Here is a 19,899-nt window from a genome sequence, read left to right on the forward strand (position 1 = left end):
TAAGTGTGTGTGAAAGCCGTCCATCACCTAGCATGTTGGGAACACAAAGTTTCTTTTCAGGTGCAAACTCCATTCCATACATATATATGGGGAGGTACAAGCTCCAACTCGGTTTTACCTTGAAAACTGCAGGAACTTCAAACCGGCAATAGGAAACAGACTGAGAAAGCAGAGAAAAAGTGTCCCCTGCAAACCGTTCCCTTGGTGCTAGATGAACGAACGTCTCTCCACTTGCTCAGTTCTGAGAGATAAGTGTGTGTGAAAGCCGTCCTTCACCTAGCTTGTTGGGAACACAAAGCTTCTTTTCAGTTGCAAACACCATTCCATACATATATATGGGGAGGTACAAGCTCCAACTAGGTTTTACAGTGAAAACTGCAGGAACTTCAAACCGGCACTAGGAAACAGACTGAGAAAGCAGAGAAAAAGTGTCACCTGCAACCCATTCCCTTGGTGCTAGATGAACGAACGTCTCTCCACTTGCTCAGTTCTGAGAGATAAGTGTGTGTGAAAGCCGTCCTTCAACTAGCTTGTTGGGAACACAAAGTTTCTTTTCAGTTGCAAACTCCATTCCAAACATATATATGGGGAGGTACTAGCTCCAACTCGGTTTTACAGTGAAAACTGCAGGAACTTCAAACCGGCACTAGGAAACAGACTGAGAAAGCAGAGAAAAAGTGTCTCCTGCACCCCGTTCCCTTGGTGCTAGATAAACGAACGTCTCTCCACTTGCTCAGTTCTGAGAGATAAATGTGTGTGAAAGCCGATATTCACCTAGATTGTTGGGAACACAAAGTTACTTTTCAGTTGCAAACTCCATTCCATACATATATATGGGGAGGTACAAGCTCCAACTCGGTTTTACAGTGAAAAGTGCAGGAACTTCAAACAGGCACTAGGAAACAGTCTGAGAAAGCAGAGAAAAAGTGTCTCCTGCAACCCGTTCACTTGGTGCTAGATGAACGAAATTCTCTCCACTTGCTCAGTTCTGAGAGATATGTGTGAGGGAAAGCCGTCCTTCACCTAGCTTGTTGGGAACACAAAGTTTCTTTTCAGTTGCAAACTCCATTCCATACATATATATGCGGAGGTACTAGCTCCAACTCGGTTTTACAGTGAAAACTGCAGGAACTTCAAACCGGCACTAGGAAACAGACTGAGAATGCAGACAAAAAGTATCTCCTGCCACACGTCCCCTTGATGATAGATGAACGAACGTCTCTCCACTTGCTCAGTTCGGAAAGGAAAGTGTGTGTGAAAGCCGTGCTTCACCTAGCTTGTTGGGAACACAAAGTTTCTTTTCAGTTTTAAACCCATTCCATACATATATAAGGGGAGGTACAAGCTCCAACACTTTTTACAGTGAAAACTGCAGGAACTTCAAACTGGCACTAGGAAACAGACTGAGAAAGCAGAGAAAAAGTGTCTCCTGCAACCCGTTCCCTTGGTGCTAGATGAACGAACGTCTCTCCACTTGCTCAGTTCTGAGAGATAAGTGTGTGTGAAAGCCGTCCTTCACCTAGCTTGTTGGGAACACAAAGTTTCTTTTCAGTTGCAAACTGTATTCCATACATATATATGGGGAGGTAGAAGCTCCAACTCGGTTTTACAGTGAAAACTGCAGGAACTTCATACCGGCACTAGGAAACAGACTGAGAAAGCAGAGAAAAAGTGTCTCCTGCAACCCGTTCCCTTGGTGCTAGATGAACGAACGTCTCTCCAATTGCTCAGTTCTGAGAGATAAGTGTGTGTGAAAGCCGTCCTTCACCTAGCATGTTGGGAACACAAAGTTTCTTTTCATTTGCAAACTCCATTCCATACATATATATGTGGAGGTACTAGCTCCAACTCGATTTTACAGTGAAAACTGCAGGAACTTCAAACCGGCACTAGGAAACAGACTGAGAAAGCAGAGAAAAAGTGTCTCCTGCAACCCTTTCCCTTGGTGCTAGATGAACGAACGTCTCTCCACTTGCTCAGTTCTGAGAGATAAGTGTGTGTGAAAGCCGTCCTTCACCTAGCTTGTTGGGAACACAAAGTTTCTTTTCAGTTTTAAACTCCATTCCATACATATATAAGGGGAGGTACAAGCTCCAACACTTTTTACAGTGAAAACTGCAGGAACTTCAAACTGGCACTAGGAAACAGACTGAGAAAGCAGAGAAAAAGTGTCTCCTGCAACCCGTTCCCTTGGTGCTAGATGAACGAACGTCTCTCCACTTGCTCAGTTCTGAGAGATAAGTGTGTGTGAAAGCCGTCCTTCACCTAGCTTGTTGGGAACACAAAGTTTCTTTTCAGTTGCAAACTGTATTCCATACATATATATGGGGAGGTAGAAGCTCCAACTCGGTTTTACAGTGAAAACTGCAGGAACTTCAAACCGGCACTAGGAAACAGACTGAGGAAGAAGAGAAAAAGTGTCTCCTGCAACCCGTTCCCTTGGTGCTATATGAACGAACGTCTCTCCAATTGCTCAGTTCTGAGAGATAAGTGTGTGTGAAAGCCGTCCATCACCTAGCATGTTGGGAACACAAAGTTTCTTTTCAGGTGCAAACTCCATTCCATACATATATATGGGGAGGTACAAGCTCCAACTCGGTTTTACCTTGAAAACTGCAGGAACTTCAAACCGGCAATAGGAAACAGACTGAGAAAGCAGAGAAAAAGTGTCCCCTGCAAACCGTTCCCTTGGTGCTAGATGAACGAACGTCTCTCCACTTGCTCAGTTCTGAGAGATAAGTGTGTGTGAAAGCCGTCCTTCACCTAGCTTGTTGGGAACACAAAGCTTCTTTTCAGTTGCAAACACCATTCCATACATATATATGGGGAGGTACAAGCTCCAACTAGGTTTTACAGTGAAAACTGCAGGAACTTCAAACCGGCACTAGGAAACAGACTGAGAAAGCAGAGAAAAAGTGTCACCTGCAACCCATTCCCTTGGTGCTAGATGAACGAACGTCTCTCCACTTGCTCAGTTCTGAGAGATAAGTGTGTGTGAAAGCCGTCCTTCAACTAGCTTGTTGGGAACACAAAGTTTCTTTTCAGTTGCAAACTCCATTCCATACATATATATGGGGAGGTAGAAGCTCCAACTCGGTTTTACAGTGAAAACTGCAGGAACTTCATACCGGCACTAGGAAACAGACTGAGAAAGCAGAGAAAAAGTGTCTCCTGCAACCCGTTCCCTTGGTGCTAGATGAACGAACGTCTCTCCAATTGCTCAGTTCTGAGAGATAAGTGTGTGTGAAAGCCGTCCTTCACCTAGCATGTTGGGAACACAAAGTTTCTTTTCATTTGCAAACTCCATTCCATACATATATATGTGGAGGTACTAGCTCCAACTCGGTTTTACAGTTAAAACTGCAGGAACTTCAAACCGGCACTAGGAAACAGACTGAGAAAGCAGAGAAAAAGTGTCTCCTGCAACCCGTTCCCTTGGTGCTAGATGAACGAACGTCTCTCCACTTGCTCAGTTCTGAGAGATAAGTGTGTGTGAAAGCCGTCCTTCACCTAGCTTGTTGGGAACACAAAGTTTCTTTTCAGGTGCAAACTCCATTCCATACATATATATGGGGAGGTACAAGCTCCAACTCGGTTTTACCTTGAAAACTGCAGGAACTTCAAACCGGCAATAGGAAACAGACTGAGAAAGCAGAGAAAAAGTGTCCCCTGCAAACCGTTCCCTTGGTGCTAGATGAACGAACGTCTCTCCACTTGCTCAGTTCTGAGAGATAAGTGTGTGTGAAAGCCGCCCTTCACCTAGCTTGTTGGGAACACAAAGCTTCTTTTCAGTTGCAAACACCATTCCATACATATATATGGGGAGGTACAAGCTCCAACTAGGTTTTACAGTGAAAACTGCAGGAACTTCAAACCGGCACTAGGAAACAGACTGAGAAAGCAGAGAAAAAGTGTCACCTGCAACCCATTCCCTTGGTGCTAGATGAACGAACGTCTCTCCACTTGCTCAGTTCTGAGAGATAAGTGTGTGTGAAAGCCGTCCTTCAACTAGCTTGTTGGGAACACAAAGTTTCTTTTCAGTTGCAAACTCCATTCCATACATATATATGGGGAGGTACTAGCTCCAACTCGGTTTTACAGTGAAAACTGCAGGAACTTCAAACCGGCACTAGGAAACAGACTGAGAAAGCAGAGAAAAAGTGTCTCCTGCAACCCGTTCCCTTGGTGCTAGATAAACGAACGTCTCTCCACTTGCTCAGTTCTGAGAGATAAGTGTGTGTGAAAGCCGTCCTTCAACTAGCTTGTTGGGAACACAAAGTTTCTTTTTAGTTGCAAACTCCATTCCATACATATATATGGTGAGGTTCAATCTCCAACAGGATTTTACAGTGAAAACTGCAGAAACTTCAAACCGGCACTAGGAAACAGACTGAGAATGCAGACAAACAGTATCTCCTGCCACACGTCCCCTTGGTGTTAGATGAACGAACGTCTCTCCACTTGCTCAGTTCGGAAAGGAATGTGTGTGTGAAAGCCGTGCTTCACCTAGCTTGTTGGGAACACAAAGTTTCTTTTCAGTTTTAAACTCCATTCCATACATATATAAGGGAAGGTACAAGCTCCAACACTTTTTACAGTGAAAACTGCAGGAACTTCAAACTGGCACTAGGAAACAGACTGAGAAAGCAGAGAAAAAGTGTCTCCTGCAACCCGTTCCCTTGGTGCTAGATGAACGAACGTCTCTCCACTTGCTCAGTTCTGAGAGATAAGTGTGTGTGAAAGCCGTCCTTCACCTAGCTTGTTGGGAACACAAAGTTTCTTTTCAGTTGCAAACTGTATTCCATACATATATATGGGGAGGTAGATGCTCCAACTCGGTTTTACAGTGAAAACTGCAGGAACTTCAAACCGGCACTAGGAAACAGACTGAGAAAGCAGAGAAAAAGTGTCTCCTGCAACCCGTTCCCTTGGTGCTAGATGAACGAACGTCTCTCCACTTGCTCAGTTCTGAGAGATAATTGTGTGTGAAAGCCGTCCTTCACCTAGCTTGTTGGGAACACAAAGCTTCTTTTCAGTTGCAAACACCATTCCATACATATATATGGGGAGGTACAAGCTCCAACTAGGTTTTACAGTGAAAACTGCAGGAACTTCAAACCGGCACTAGGAAACAGACTGAGAAAGCAGAGAAAAATTGTCACCTGCAACCCATTCCCTTGGTGCTAGATGAACGAACGTCTCTCCACTTGCTCAGTTCTGAGAGATAAGTGTGTGTGAAAGCCGTCCTTCAACTAGCTTGTTGGGAACACAAAGTTTCTTTTCAGTTGCAAACTCCATTCCATACATATATATGGGGAGGTACTAGCTCCAACTCTGTTTTACAGTGAAAACTGCAGGAACTTCAAACCGGCACTAGGAAACAGACTGAGAAAGCAGAGAAAAAGTGTCTCCTGCAACCCGTTCCCTTGGTGCTAGATAAACGAACGTCTCTCCACTTGCTCAGTTCTGAGAGATAAATGTGTGTGAAAGCCGACATTCACCTAGATTGTTGGGAACACAAAGTTACTTTTCAGTTGCAAACTCCATTCCATACATATATATGGGGAGGTACAAGCTCCAACCCGGTTTTACAGTGAAAAGTGCAGGAACTTCAAACAGGCACTAGGAAACAGTCTGAGAAAGCAGAGAAAAAGTGTCTCCTGCAACCCGTTCACTTGGTGCAAGATGAACGAAATTCTCTCCACTTGCTCAGTTCTGAGAGATAAGTGTGAGGGAAAGCGGTCCTTCACCTAGCTTGTTGGGAACACAAAGTTTCTTTTCAGTTGCAAACTCCATTCCATACATATATATGGGGAGGTACTAGCTCCAACTCGGTTTTACAGTGAAAACTGCAGGAACTTCAAACCGGCACTACGAAACAGACTGAGAAAGCAGAGAAAAAGTGTCTCCTGCAACCCGTTCCCTTGGTGCTAGATGAACGAACGTCTCTCCACTTGCTCAGTTCTGAGAGATAAGTGTGTGTGAAAGCCGTCCTTCACCTAGCTTGTTGGGAACACAAAGTTTCTTTTCAGTTTTAAACTCCATTCCATACATATATAAGGGGAGGTACAAGCTCCAACACTTTTTACAGTGAAAACTGCAGGAACTTCAAACTGGCACTAGGAAACAGACTGAGAAAGCAGAGAAAAAGTGTCTCCTGCAACCCGTTCCCTTGGTGCTAGATGAACGAACGTCTCTCCACTTGCTCAGTTCTGAGAGATAAGTGTGTGTGAAAGCCGTCCTTCACCTAGCTTGTTGGGAACACAAAGTTTCTTTTCAGTTGCAAACTGTATTCCATACATATATATGGGGAGGTAGAAGCTCCAACTCGGTTTTACAGTGAAAACTGCAGGAACTTCATACCGGCACTAGGAAACAGACTGAGAAAGCAGAGAAAAAGTGTCTCCTGCAACCCGTTCCCTTGGTGCTAGATGAACGAACGTCTCTCCAATTGCTCAGTTCTGAGAGATAAGTGTGTGTGAAAGCCGTCCTTCACCTAGCATGTTGGGAACACAAAGTTTCTTTTCAGGTGCAAACTCCATTCCATACATATATATGTGGAGGTACTAGCTCCAACTCGGTTTTACAGTGAAAACTGCAGGAACTTCAAACTGGCACTAGGAAACAGACTGAGAAAGCAGAGAAAAAGTGTCTCCTGCAACCCGTTCCCTTGGTGCTAGATGAACGAACGTCTCTCCACTTGCTCAGTTCTGAGAGATAAGTGTGTGTGAAAGCCGTCCTTCACCTAGCTTGTTGGGAACACAAAGTTTCTTTTCATTTGCAAACTCCATTCCATACATATATATGGTGAGGTACAAGCTCCAACAGGATTTTACAGTGAAAACTGCAGAAACTTCAAACCGGCACTAGGAAACAGACTGAGAATGCAGACAAAAAGTATCTCCTGCCACACGTCCCCTTGGTGCTAGATGAACGAACGTCTCTCCACTTGCTCAGTTCGGAAAGAAAGTGTGTGTGAAAGCCGTGCTTCACCTAGCTTGTTGGGAACACAAAGTTTCTTTTCAGTTTTAAACTCCATTCCATACATATATAAGGGGAGGTACAAGCTCCAACACTTTTTACAGTGATAACTGCAGGAACTTCAAACTGGCACTAGGAAACAGACTGAGAAAACAGAGAAAAAGTGTCTCCTGCAACCCGTTCCCTTGGTGCTAGATGAACGAACGTCTCTCCACTTGCTCAGTTCTGAGAGATAAGTGTGTGTGAAAGCCGTCCTTCACCTAGCTTGTTGGGAACACAAAGTTTCTTTTCAGTTGCAAACTGTATTCCATACATATATATGGGGAGGTAGAAGCTCCAACACGGTTTTACAGTGAAAACTGCAGGAACTTCAAACCGGCACTAGGAAACAGACTGAGAAAGCAGAGAAAAAGTGTCTCCTGCAACCCGTTCCCTTGGTGCTAGATGAACGAACGTCTCTCCAATTGCTCAGTTCTGAGAGATAAGTGTGTGTGAAAGCCGTCCTTCACCTAGCATGTTGGGAACACAAAGTTTCTTTTCAGGTGCAAACTCCATTCCATACATATATATGGGAGGTACAAGCTCCAACTCGATTTTACCTTGAAAACTGCAGGAACTTCAAACCGGCAATAGGAAACAGACTGAGAAAGCAGAGAAAAAGTGTCCCCTGCAAACCGTTCCCTTGGTGCTAGATGAACGAACGTCTCTCCACTTGCTCAGTTATGAGAGATAAGTTTGTGTGAAAGCCGTCCTTCACCAAGATTGTTGGGAACACAAAGCTTCTTTTCAGTTGCAAACACCATTCCATACATATATATGGGTAGGTACAAGCTCCAACTAGGTTTTACAGTGAAAACTGCAGGAACTTCAAACCGGCACTAGGAAACAGATTGAGAAAGCAGAGAAAAAGTGTCTCCTGCAACCCATTCCCTTGGTGCTAGATGAACGAACGTCTCTCCACTTGCTCAGTTCTGAGAGATAATTGTGTGTGAAAGCCGTACTTCACCTAGCTTGTTGGGAACACAAAGTTTCTTTTCAGTTGCAAACTCCATTCCATACATATATATGGGGAGGTACCAGCTCCAACTCGGTTTTACAGTGAAAACTGCAGGAACTTCAAACCGGCACTAGGAAACAGACTGAGAAAGCAGAGAAAAAGTGTCTCCTGCAACCCGTTCCCTTGGTGCTAGATAAACGAACGTCTATCCACTTGCTCAGTTCTGAGAGTTAAATGTGTGTGAAAGCCGACATTCACCTTCTTGTTGGGAACACAAAGTTAGTTTTCAGTTGCAAACTCCATTCCATACATATATATGGGGAGGTACAAGCTCCAACTCGGTTTTACAGTGAAAACTGCAGGAAATTCAAACAGGCACTAGGAAACAGACTGAGAAAGCAGAGAAAAAGTGTCTCCTGCAACCCGTTCCCTTGGTGCTAGATGAACGAAAGTCTCTCCACTTGCTCAGTTCTGAGAGATAAGTGTGAGGGAAAGCCGTCCTTCACCTAGCTTGTTGGGAACACAAAGTTTCTTTTCAGTTGCAAACTCCATTCCATACATATATATGGGGAGGTACTAGCTCCAACTCGGTTTTAGAGTGAAAACTGCAGGAACTTCAAACCGGCACTAGGAAACAGACTGAGAAAGCAGAGAAAAAGTGTCTCCTGCAACCCGTTCCCTTGGTGCTAGACGAACTAAAGTCTCTCCACTTGCTCAGTTCCGAGAGATATGTGTGTGTGAAAGCCGTCCTTCACCTAGCTTGTTGGGAACACAAAGTTTCTTTTCAGTTGCAAACTCCATTCCATACTTATATATAGGGAGGTACTAGCTCCAACTCGGTTTTACAGTGAAAAATGCCGGAACTTTAAACCGGCACTAGGAAACAGACTGAGAAAGCAGAGAAAAAGTGTCTCTTGCAACCCGTTCCCTTGGTGCTAGATGAACGAACGTCTCTCCAATTGCTCAGTTCTGAGAGATAAGTGTGTGTGAAAGCCGTCCTTCACCTAGCATGTTGGGAACACAAAGTTTCTTTTCAGGTGCAAACTCCATTCCATACATATATATGGGGAGGTACAAGCTCCAACTCGGTTTTACCTTGAAAACTGCAGGAAATTCAAACCGGCAATAGGAAACAGACTGAGAAAGCAGAGAAAAAGTGTCCCCTGCAAACCGTTCCCTTGGTGCTAGATGAACGAACGTCTCTCCACTTGCTCAGTTCTGAGAGATAAGTGTGTGTGAAAGCCGTCCTTCACCTAGCTTGTTGGGAACACAAAGCTTCTTTTCAGTTGCAAACACCATTCCATACATATATATGGGGAGGTACAAGCTCCAACTAGGATTTAAAGTGAAAACTGCAGGAACTTCAAACCGGCACTAGGAAACAGACTGAGAAAGCAGAGAAAAAGTGTCTCCTGCAACCCATTCCCTTGGTGCTAGATGAACGAACGTCTCTCCACTTGCTCAGTTCTGAGAGATAAGTGTGTGTGAAAGCCGTCCTTCACCTAGATTGTTGGGAACACAAAGTTTCTTTTCAGTTGCAAACTCCATTCCATACATATATATGGGGAGGTACTAGCTCCAACTCGGTTTTAGAGTGAAAACTGCAGGAACTTCAAACCGGCACTAGGAAACAGACTGAGAAAGCAGAGAAAAAGTGTCTCCTGCAACCCGTTCCCTTGGTGCTAGATAAACGAACGTCTCTCCACTTGCTCAGTTCTGAGAGATAAATGTGTGTGAAAGCCGACATTCACCTAGATTGTTGGGAACACAAAGTTACTTTTCAGTTGCAAACTCCATTCCATACATATATATGGGGAGGTACAAGCTGAATTCGGTTTTACAGTGAAAACTGCAGGAACTTCAAACCTGCACTAGGAAAAAGACTGAGAAAGCAGAGAAAAAGTGTCTCCTGCAACCCGTTCCCCCGGTGCTAGATGAACGAACGTCTCTCCACAAGCTCAGTTCAGAGAGATAAGTGTGTGTGAAAGCCGTCCTTCAACTAGCTTGTTGGGAACACAAAGTTTCTTTTCAGTTGCAAACTCCATTCAATACATATATATGGGGAGGTAGAAGCTCCAACTCGTTTTTACAGTGAAAACTGCAGGAACTTCAAACCGGCACTAGGAAACAGACTGAGAAAGCAGAGAAAATTTGTCTCCTACAACACGTTCCCTTGGTGCAAGATGAACGAACGTCTATCCACTTGCTCAGTTCTGAGGGTTAAGTGTGTGTGAAAGCCGTCCTTCACCTAGCTTGTTGGGAACACAAAGTTTCTTTTCAGTTGCAAACTCCATTCCATACTTATATATAGGGAGGTACTAGCTCCAACTCGGTTTTACAGTGAAAACTGCAGGAACTTCAAACCGGCACTAGTAAACAGACTGAGAAAGCAGAGAAAAAGTGTCTCCTGCAACCCGTTCCCTTGGTGCTAGATGAACGAACGTCTCTCCACTTGCTCAGTTCTGAGACATAAGTGTGTGTGAAAGCCGTACTTCACCTAGCTTGTTGGGAACACAAAGTTTCTTATCAGTTGCAAACTCCATTCCATACATATATATGGGGAGGTACTAGATCCAACTCGGTTTTACAGTGAAAACAGCAGGAACTTCAAACCAGCACTAGGAAACAGACTGAGAAAGCAGAGAAAAAGTGTCTCCTGCAACCCGTTCCCTTGGTGCAAGATTAACGAACGTCTCTCCACTTGCTCAGTTCTGAGAGATAAGTGTGTGTGAAAGCCGTCCTTCACCTAGATTGTTGGGAACACGAAGTTTCTTTTCAGTTGCAAACTCCATTCCATACATATATATGGGGAGGTACTAGCTCCAACCCGGTTTTAGAGTGAAAACTGCAGGAACTTCAAACCGACACTAGGAAACAGACTGAGAAAGCAGAGAAAAAGTGTCTCCTGCAACCCGTTCCCTTGGTGCTACATGAACGAACGTCTCTCCACTTGCTCAGTTCTGAGAGATAAGTGTGTGTGAAAGCCGTCCTTCACCTAGCTTGTTGGGAACAGAAAGTTTCTTTTTAGATGCAAACTCCATTCCATACATATATATGGTGAGGTACAAGCTCCAACTCGGTTTTACAGTGAAAACTGCAGGAACTTCAAACCGGCACTAGGAAACCGACTGAGAAAGCAGAGAAAAAGTGTCTCCTGCATCCCGTTCCCTTGGTGCTACATGAACGAACGTCTCGCCACTTGCTCAGTTCAGAGAGATAACTGTGTGTGAAAGCCGTACTTCACCTAGCTTGTTGGGAACACAAAGTTTCTTTTCAGTTGCAAACTCCATTCCATACATATATATGTGGAGGTACAAGCTCCAACTCGGTTTTACAGTGAAAACTGCAGGAACTTCAAACCGGAACTAGGAAACAAACTGAGAAAGCAGAGAAAAAGTGTCTCCTGCAACCCGTTCTCTTGGTGCTAGATGAACGAACGTCTCTCCACTTGCTCAGTTCTGAGAGATAAGTGTGTGTGAAAGCCGTCCTTCACCTAGCTTGTTGGGAACACATAGTTTCTTTTCAGTTGCAAACTCCATTCCATACATATATATGGGGAGGTAGAAACTCCATCTCGGTTATACAGTGAAAACGGCAGGAACTTCAAACCGGCACTAGGAAACAGACTGAGAAAGCAGAGAAAAGTGTCTCCTGCAACCCGTTCCCCCGGTGATAGATGAACGAACGTCTCTCCACTTGCTCAGTTCTGAGAGATAATTGTGTGTGAAAGCCGTCCTTCACATAGCTTGTTGGGAACACAAAGTTTCTTTTCAGTTGCAAACACCATTCCATACATATATATGGGAAGGTACAAGGTCCAACTTGGTTTTACAGTGAAAACTGCAGGAACTACAAACCGGCACTAGGAAACAGACTGAGATAGCAGAGAAAAAGTGTCTCATGCAACCCGTTCCCTTGGTTCTAGATGAACGAAAGTCTCTCCAATTGCTCAGTTTCGAGAGATAAATGTGTGTGAAAGCCGTCCTTCAACTAGCTTGTTGGGAACACAAAGTTTCTTTTCAGTTGCAAACTCCATTACATACATATATATGAGGAGGTACTAGCTCCAACTCGGTTTTACAGTGAAAACTGCAAGAACTTCAAACCGGCACTAGGAAACAGACTGAGAAAGCAGAGGAAAAGTGTCTCCTGCAACCCGTTCCCTTCGTGCTAGATGAACGAACGTCTCTCCACTTGCTCAGTTCTGAGAGATAAGTGTGTGTGAAAGCCGTCCTTCACCTAGCTTGTTGGGAACACAAAGTTTCTTTTCAGTTGCAAACTCCATTCCATACATATATATGGGGAGGGACTAGCTCCAACTCGGTTTTACAGTGAAAACGGCAGGAACTTCAAAACGGCACTAGGAAACAGAATGAGAAAGCAGACAAAAAGTGTCTCCTGCAACCCGTTCCCTTGGTGCTAGATGAACGAACGTCTCTCCACTTGCTCAGTTCTGAGAGATAAGTGTGTGTGAAAGCCGTCCTTCACCTAGCTTGTTGGGAACACAAAGTTTCTTTTCAGTTGCAAACTCCATTCCATACATATATATGGGGAGGTACTAGCTCCAACTCGGTTTCCAGTGAAACTGCATTAACTTCAAACCGGCACTAGGAAACAGACTGAGAAAGCAGAGAAAAAGTGTTTCCTGCAACCCGTTCCCTTGGTGCTAGATGAACGAACGTCACTCCACTTGCTCAGTTCTGAGAGATAAGTGTGTGTGAAAGCCGTCCTTCACCTAGCTTGTTGGGAACACAAAGTTTCTTTTCAGTTGCAAACTCCATTCCATACATATATACGGGCAGGTAGAAACTCCAACTGGGTTTTATAGTGAAAACTGCAGGAACTTCAAACCGTCACTAGGAAGCAGACTGAGAAAGCAGAGAAAAAGTGTCTCCTGCAACCCTTTCCCTTGTTGATAGATGAACGAACGTCTCAACAATTGCTCAGTTCTGAGGGATAAGTGTGTGTGAAAGCCGTCCTTCACCTAGCTTGTTGGGAACACAAAGTTTCTTTTCAGTTGCAAACTCCATTCCATACATATATATGGGGAGGTACTAGCTCCAACTCAGTTTCCAGTGAAAACTGCATTAACTTCAAACCGGCACTACGAAACAGACTGAGAAAGCAGAGAAATAGTGTCTCCTGCAACCCGTTCCCTTGGTGCTAGATGAACGAACGTCTCTCCACTTGCTCAGTTCTGAGAGATATTTGTGTGTGAAAGCCGTCCTTCACCTAGCTTGTTGGGAACACAAAGTTTCTTTTCAGTTGCAAACTCCATTCCATACATATATATGGGGAGGTACAAGCTCCAACTCGGTTTTACAGTGAAAACTGCAGGAACTTCAAACCGGCACTAGGAAAAAGACTGAGAAAGCAGAGAAAACTGTCTCCTGCAACCCGTTCCCTTGGTGCTAGATGAATGAACGTCTCTCCACGTGCTCAGTTCCGAGAGATAAGTGTGTGTGAAAGCCGTCCTTCAACTAGCTTGTTGGGAACACAAAGTTTCTTTTCAGTTGCAAACTCCATTCCATACATATAAATGCGGAGGTACAAGCTCCAACTCGGTTTTACAGTGAAAACTGCAGGAACTTCAAACCGGCACTAGGAAACAGACTGAGAAAGCAGAGAAAAAGTTTCTCATGCAACCCGTTCCCTTGGTGCTAGATGAACGAAAGTCTCTCCACTTGCTCAGTTCCGAGAGATAAGTGTGTGTGAAAGCCGTCCTTCAACTAGCTTGTTGGGAACACAAAGTTTCTTTTCAGTTGCATACTCCATTCCATACATATATATGGGGAGGTACTAGCTCCAACTCGGTTTTACAGTGAAAACTGCAGGAACTTCATACCGGCACTAGGAAACAGACTGAGAAAGCAGAGAAAAAGTGTCTCCTACAACCCGTTCCCTTCGTGCTAGATGAACGAACGTCTCTCCACTTGTTCAGTTCTGAGAGATAAGTGTGTGTGAAAGCCATCCTTCACCTAGCTTGTTGGGAACATATAGTTTCTTTTCAGTTGCAAATTCCATTCCATACATATATATGGGGAGGTACTAGCTCCAACACGGTTTTACAGTGAAAACTGCAGGAACTTCAAACTGACACTACGAATCAGACTGAGAAAGCAGAGAAAAAGTGTCTCCTGCAACCCGTTCCCTTGGTGCTAGATGAAAGAAAGTCTCTCCCCTTGCTCAGTTCTGAGAGATAAGTGTGTGTGAAAGCCGTCCTTCACCTAGCTTGTTGGGAACACAAAGTTTCTTTTCAGTTGCAAACTGCATTCCATACATATATATGGGCAGGTAGAAGCTCCAACTCGGTTTTAGAGTGAAAACTACATTAACTTCAAACCGGCACTAGGAAAAAGACTGAGAAAGCAGACAAAAAGTGTCTCCTGCAACGCGTTCCCTTGGTGCTAGATGAACGAACGTCTCTCCACTTGCTCAGTTCTGAGAGATAAGTGTGTGTGAAAGCCGTCCTTCACCTAGCTTGTTGGGAACACAAAGTTTCTTTTCAGTTGCAAACTCCATTCCATACATATATATGGGGAGGTACAAGCTCCAACCCCATTTTACAGTGAAAACTGCAGGAACTTCAAACCGGCTCTAGGAAACATACTGAGAAAGCAGAGAAAAAGTGTCCCCTGCAACCCGTTCTCTTGGTGCTAGATGAACGAACGTCTCTCCACTTGCTCAGTTCTGAGAGATAAGTGTGTGTGAAAGCCGTCCTTCACCTAGCTTGTTGGGAACGCAAAGTTTCTTTTCAGTTGCAAACTCCATTCCATACATATATATGGGGAGGTACAAGCTCCAACCCGGTTTTACAGTGAAAACTGCAGGAACTTCAAACCGGCACTAGGAAACAGACTGAGAAAGCAGAGAAAAAGTGTCTCCTGCAACCCGTTCCCTTCGTGCTAGATGAACGAACGTCTCTCCACTTGCTCAGTTCTGAGAGATAAGTGTGTGTGAAAGCCGTCCTTCACCTAGCTTGTTGGGAACACAAAGTTTCTTTTCAGTTGCAAACTCCATTCCATACATATATATGGGGAGGTACTAGCTCCAACTCGGTTTTACAGTGAAAACGGCAGGAACTTCAAACCGGCACTAGGAAACAGACTGAGAAAGCAGAGAAAAATTGTCTCCTGCAACCCGTTCCCTTGGTGCTAGATGAACGAACGTCTCTCCACTTGCTCAGTTCTGAGAGATAAGTGTGTGTGAAAGCCGTCCTTCAACTAGCTTGTTGGGAAAACAAAGTTTCTTTTCAGTTGCAAACTCCATTCCATACATATATATGGGGAGGTACTAGCTCCAACTCGGTTTCCAGTGAAAACTGCATTAACTTCAAACCGGCACTAGGAAACAGACTGAGAAAGCAGAGAAAAAGTGTTTCCTGCAACCCGTTCCCTTGGTGCTAGATGAACGAACGTCACTCCACTTGCTCAGTTCTGAGAGATAAGTGTGTGTGAAAGCCGTCCTTCACCTAGCTTGTTGGGAACACAAAGTTTCTTTTCAGTTGCAAACTCCATTCCATACATATATACGGGCAGGTAGAAGATCCAACTGGGTTTTACAGTGAAAACTGCAGGAACTTCAAACCGTCACTAGGAAACAGACTGAGAAAGCAGAGAAAAATTGTCTCCTGAAACCCTTTCCCTTGGTGATAGATGAACGAACGTCTCAACAATTGCTCAGTTCTGAGGGATAAGTGTGTGTGAAAGCCTTCCTTCACCTAGCTTGTTGGGAACACAAAGTTTCTTTTCAGTTGCAAACTCCATTCCATACATATATATGGGGAGGTACTAGCTCCAACTCGGTTTCCACTGAAAACTGCATTAACTTCAAACCGGCACTAGGAAACAGACTGAGAAAGCAGAGAAAAAGTGTCTCCTGCAACCCGTTCCCTTGGTGCTAGATGAACGAACGTCACTCCACTTGCTCATTTCTGAGAGATAAGTGTGTGTGAAAGCCGTCCTTCACCTAGCTTGTTGGGAACACAAAGTTTCTTTTCAGTTGCAAACTCCATTCCATACATATATATGGGGAGGTAAAAGCTCCAACACGGTTTTACAGTGAAAACTGCAGGAACTTCATACCGGCACTAGGAAACAAACTGAGAAACACAGAAAACGTGTCTCCTGCAACCCGTTCCCTTGGTGCTAGATGAACGAACGTCTCTCCACTTGCTCAGTTCTGAGATATAAGTGTGAGGGAAAGCCGTCCTTCAACTAGCTTGTTGGGAACACAAAGTTTCTTTTCAGTTGCAAACTCCATTCCATACATATATATGGGGAGGTACTAGCTCCAAATCGGTTTTACAGTGAAAACTGCAGGAACTTCAAACCGGCACTAGGAAACAGACTGAGAAAGCAGAGAAAAAGTGTCTCCTGCAACCCGTTCCCTTGGTGCTAGATGAAAGAACGTCTCTCCACTTGCTCAGTTCTGAGAGATAAGTGTGTGTGAAAGCCGTCCTTCACCTAGCTTGTTGGGAACACAAAGTTTCTTTTCAGTTGCAAACTCCATTCCATACATATATATGGGGAGGTACAAGCTCCAACTCCATTTTACAGTGAAAACTGCAGGAAAATCAAACCGGCTCTAGGAAACATACTGAGAAAGCAGAGAAAAAGTGTCTCCTGCAACCCGTTCTCTTGGTTCTAGATGAACGAACGTCTCTCCACTTGCTCAGTTCTGAGAGATAAGTGTGTGTGAAAGCCGTCCTTCACCTAGCTTGTTGGGAACACAAAGTTTCTTTTCAGTTGCAAACCCCATTCCATACATATATATGGGGAGGTACAAGCTCCAACCCGGTTTTACAGTGAAAACTGCAGGAACTTCAAACCGGCACTAGGAAACAGACTGAGAAAGCAGAGAAAAAGTGTCTCCTGCAACCCGTTCCCTTGGTGCTAGATGAACGAAAGTCTCTCCACTTGCTCAGTTCCGAGAGATAAGTGTGTGTGAAAGCCGTCCTTCAACTAGCTTGTTGGGAACACAAAGTTTCTTTTCAGTTGCATACTCCATTCCATACATATATATGGGGAGGTACTAGCTCCAACTCGGTTTTACAGTGAAAACTGCAGGAACTTCAAACCGGCACTAGGAAACAGACTGAGAAAGCAGAGAAAAAGTGTCTCCTACAACCCGTTCCCTTCGTGCTAGATGAACGAACGTCTCTCCACTTGTTCAGTTCTGAGAGATAAGTGTGTGTGAAAGCCATCCTTCACCTAGCTTGTTGGGAACATATAGTTTCTTTTCAATTGCAAATTCCATTCCATACATATATATGGGGAGCTACTAGCTCCAACTCGGTTTTACAGTGAAAACTGCAGGAACTTCAAACTGACACTACGAAACAGACTGAGAAAGCAGAGAAAAAGTGTCTCCTGCAACCCGTTCCCTTGGTGCTAGATGAAAGAACGTCTCTCCCCTTGCTCAGTTCTGAGAGATAAGTGTGTGTGAAAGCCGTCCTTCACCTAGCTTGTTGGGAACACAAAGTTTCTTTTCAGTTGCAAACTCCATTCCATACATATATATGGGCAGGTAGAAGCTCCAACTCGGTTTTAGAGTGAAAACTACATTAACTTCAAACCGGCACTAGGAAACAGACTGAGAAAGCAGACAAAAAGTGTCTCCTGCAACGCGTTCCCTTGGTGCTAGATGAACGAACGTCTCTCCACTTGCTCAGTTCTGAGAGATAAGTGTGTGTGAAAGCCGTCCTTCACCTAGCTTGTTGGGAACACAAAGTTTCTTTTCAGTTGCAAACTCCATTCCATACATATATATGGGGAGGTACAAGCTCCAACTGCATTTTACAGTGAAAACTGCAGGAACTTCAAACCGGCTCTAGGAAACATACTGAGAAAGCAGAGAAAAAGTGTCCCCTGCAACCCGTTCTCTTGGTGCTAGATGAACGAACGTCTCTCCACTTGCTCAGTTCTGAGAGATAAGTGTGTGTGAAAGCCGTCCTTCACCTAGCTTGTTGGGAACGCAAAGTTTCTTTTCAGTTGCAAACTCCATTCCATACATATATATGGGGAGGTACAAGCTCCAACCCGGTTTTACAGTGAAAACTGCAGGAACTTCAAACCGGCACTAGGAAACAGACTGAGAAAGCAGAGAAAAAGTGTTTCCTGCAACCCGTTCCCTTCGTGCTAGATGAACGAACGTCTCTCCACTTGCTCAGTTCTGAGAGATAAGTGTGTGTGAAAGCCGTCCTTCACCTAGCTTGTTGGGAACACAAAGTTTCTTTTCAGTTGCAAACTCCATTCCATACATATATATGGGGAGGTACTAGCTCCAACTCGGTTTTACAGTGAAAACGGCAGGAACATCAAACCGGCACTAGGAAACAGACTGAGAAAGCAGAGAAAAATTGTCTCCTGCAACCCGTTCCCTTGGTGCTAGATGAACGAACGTCTCTCCACTTGCTCAGTTCTGAGAGATATGTGTGTGTGAAAGCCGTCCTTCACCTAGCTTGTTGGGAACACAAAATTTCTTTTCAGTTGCAAACTCCATTCCATACATATATATGGGGAGGTACTAGCTCCAACTCGGTTTCCAGTGAAAACTGCATTAACTTCAAACCGGCACTAGGAAACAGACTGAGAAAGCAGAGAAAAAGTGTTTCCTGCAACCCGTTCCCTTGGTGCTAGATGAACGAACGTCACTCCACTTGCTCAGTTCTGAGAGATAAGTGTGTGTGAAAGCCGTCCTTCACCTAGCTTGTTGGGAACACAAAGTTTCTTTTCAGTTGCAAACTCCATTCCATACATATATACGGGCAGGTAGAAGATCCAACTGGGTTTTACAGTGAAAACTGCAGGAACATCAAACCGTCACTAGGAAACAGACTGAGAAAGCAGAGAAAAAGTGTCTCCTGCAACCCTTTCCCTTGGTGATAGATGAACGAACGTCTCAACAATTGCTCAGTTCTGAGGGATAAGTGTGTGTGAAAGCCGTCCTTCACCTAGCTTGTTGGGAACACAAAGTTTCTTTTCAGTTGCAAACTCCATTCGATACATATATATGGGGAGGTACTAGCTCCAAATCGGTTTTACAGTGAAAACTGCAGGAACTTCAAACCGGCACTAGGAAACAGACTGAGAAAGCAGAGAAAAAGTGTCTCCTGCAAACCGTTCCCTTGGTGCTAGATGAAAGAACGTCTCTCCACTTGCTCAGTTCTGAGAGATAAGTGTGTGTGAAAGCCGTCCTTCACCCAGCTTGTTGGGAACACAAAGTTTCTTTTCAGTTGCAAACTCCATTCCATACATATATATGGGGAGGTACAAGCTCCAACTCCATTTTACAGTGAAAACTGCAGGAAAATCAAACCGGCTCTAGGAAACATACTGAGAAAGCAGAGAAAAAGTGTCTCCTGCAACCCGTTCTCTTGGTTCTAGATGAACGAACGTCTCTCCACTTGCTCAGTTCTGAGAGATAAGTGTGTGTGAAAGCCGTCCTTCACCTAGCATGTTGGGAACACAAAGTTTCTTTTCAGTTGCAAACCCCATTCCATACATATATATGGGGAGGTACAAGCTCCAACCCGGTTTTACAGTGAAAACTGCAGGAACTTCAAACCGGCACTAGGAAACAGACTGAGAAAGCAGAGAAAAAGTGTCTCATGCAACCCGTTCCCTTGGTGCTAGATGAACGAAAGTCTCTCCACTTGCTCAGTTCCGAGAGATAAGTGTGTGTGAAAGCCACCCTTCAACTAGCTTGTTGGGAACACAAAGTTTCTTTTCAGTTGCAAACCCCATTCCATACATATATATGGGGAGGTACTAGCTCCAACTCGGTTTTACAGTGAAAACTGCAGGAACTTCAAACCGGCACTAGGAAACAGACTGAGAAAGCAGAGAAAAAGTGTCTCCTACAACCCGTTCCCTTCGTGCTAGAGGAACGAACGTCTCTCCACTTGCTCAGTTCTCAGG

Source organism: Camelus dromedarius, unplaced genomic scaffold (genome assembly GCF_036321535.1).
Source record: "Camelus dromedarius isolate mCamDro1 unplaced genomic scaffold, mCamDro1.pat HAP1_SCAFFOLD_183, whole genome shotgun sequence".
NCBI lineage: Eukaryota > Metazoa > Chordata > Mammalia > Artiodactyla > Camelidae > Camelus > Camelus dromedarius.